Source organism: Zosterops lateralis, assembly GCF_965231275.1.
Source record: "Zosterops lateralis genome assembly, chromosome: 3".
NCBI lineage: Eukaryota > Metazoa > Chordata > Aves > Passeriformes > Zosteropidae > Zosterops > Zosterops lateralis.
The window spans coordinates 114018385-114020742 of NC_139764.1; positions in this window are offsets into that span (position 1 = coordinate 114018385).

Consider the following 2358-nt stretch of genomic DNA (forward strand, 5'->3'; position numbering starts at 1 on the left):
GGCCTGCACCGCGTGCTGCGCCCCGGGAACCCGCCGGGACCGGGCGGCGGGACCAGGATCCGGGGCGGGGCCGAGGCCGGGACCGCCCTCGGGGCGGGGCGGGGGGACAGGGGGGACAGGGGGGAACCGGGGGGACAGGGGGGACCGGGGTATCCAACGGGGGGTAACGGGCGGGGTGGGGGGCACGGCTGGGTATGGGGGTGCAGGGTGAGAACTGGAGCGTGGTGAATTTGGGTTGTTAAACTGTATAAACGGTTGTGATACAAATAAATGGAAATTACAAAGTAGCAGCGTCCAAAGTAGTTACTCCATAGGATGTTTTGAACTATTTTTTGTTACTGATAAGCCAGGGGAGAGCGCGAACGCAGTCCCCCACTACCACAAATTATGCAGTCGAGTTTCCCGCATTTGGGGAAATCGCAGGGGTCAGCACACCCGGAGTGCAAGGGATGAGCCTCGCCCTGGGAAAACCACCTGCCTGATCATGGTGTCTCCCCTGCCAGGTAAGTATGCCCCAGCCCGGCCCCCGCCCCCGAGCCCCGCCCGCCCCACGCCTCCACAACACACGGCCACCCCGACAGCGGCCCCCAACCGCCCCGGCCCCGAGCTCCGGCCCGGCCCGCACGGCCCGGCCCGCGCAGCGCCCGCGGACACGCCGGGACGGCGGCGGGATCTGTGCGGGCCGTGTCCCGGCATGCCGCGCGGGCGGCTCGTTTGCATGGACACGCCCCCTCACCTCTCCCCTTCCCTTCCCTTCCCTCCCGCTCTTCAGTCTGATTTGCATGGCCACGCCCCCTTTACTAAACCCCGCCCCTTTCCACCCCCGCGGCAGCGCCCCCTGGCGGCGGCGGAGCGGCCCCGGATCCTCCCAAAGGGACCCGGATTGGAGGAACTGACAAATCACGGGGTCTGTTGGTGCATCCTGAATAATCAATAGACCCCGTGAATGCAAAACAATCATAAATCAAACAGTCCTGGGAAAAAACAGGATTCAGCTGTCACATAACACTGAGGCGTTGATTTAGAAGAATTAAAGACTGTAGTCAGAATAGATAGTGCTGAGATAATGTAGCCGGGACTTCACTTTTGCTAACAGAAGCCAGACTGAAGGAACTGATAAATCATGGAAGGAACTGATAAATCATGGGAGCTGTCAAACCAGGCTTTTGCATCCTGAATAATCAATAGACCCCATGAACACAATACAATCATAAATCAAACAGTCCTGGAAAAAACAGGATTCAGCTGTCACGAACACTAAAGGTTAAAAAGTCAAGGGAGGAAGACCCATCTTACTTCATCATTTTGAGACCCCACCCCATAAAAAAGACCACTGACCCATTTCAAAGAACAAACTCCTCATTCTTAATGACTTTTTTTGGGCTAATTACCATATAAAGCAGGGAATGGGATGTACCAGAGTTATGAATGTGCATTTGTGTTTTGGGTATTCAACACTCCTGGACATAAAAGACCCTGTGACCATCTGTGGATTGAGGTGTGTATTTGGGAACGATCCCACACACTGCCCAGAGTTGTAATAAACACACACTAAATGCTATATTTGCATTTTATCTGGTTTCGTTCTCATCCTCCCTCATTCTGCTGACTGCAGGAATCCTGTTTATTGTACAACTTGTTGCTTAAAGCCAGGCCGACCTTGCCTGGGTGTTCTCTGCTGCAGAACTTCCCACGCCTGGGAGTTCTCTAACGTAAGGCCTTCCAGACCTTTATCCTGCAGCCACATCCCCACCCCGGGGTGCAGTGATGGGGGAGCCTGAGGGGGGAACAAGTGGATGCTCCACCTCAGCACTGACCAGACAACGAACCCACCACCGGCCCCGCCAGCCTGTCGGAGCCTGTCCAGGGATATGATGTGCCTCACAACTGTCTCTGATGGTTGGGGACCCCAAACTCTGAAGGGAGCCCCTGGCCTGGCTGAGGTGGGACGTTTGTCAAGTCTTGGAGGACTGGAATTGCATCTCCATGAAAATGGAGTGCAAGAATGATGGGACTGGTTATGGTGGACTGAGCTGAGATTGCTTGTCCCAACTGGTTTGTCCGTACCAGGAGAGTCAGTTTGTTCATGAGCATCCAACCTCGACACAGGTGACTCCTGCCTTGGCTCTGTGCCCCTGGCTTTGGTTCCCTTTGGTCCCTTTGGTCCCCTTTGGCTCTGTTCCACTCACCTTGGTCCTCACCTTGACCAACCTATAAAGACTCTGCAGACCCCGAACACCTTTGTGATCACCTGTTGGGAAAGATGGCACAGGAAGGACTTATGGATATGACTGCATGTCAAGAAATACTGTAGATGTAAAACCTGAGTGAAATAGGAATGAAAGCCAGTTTGGAGAT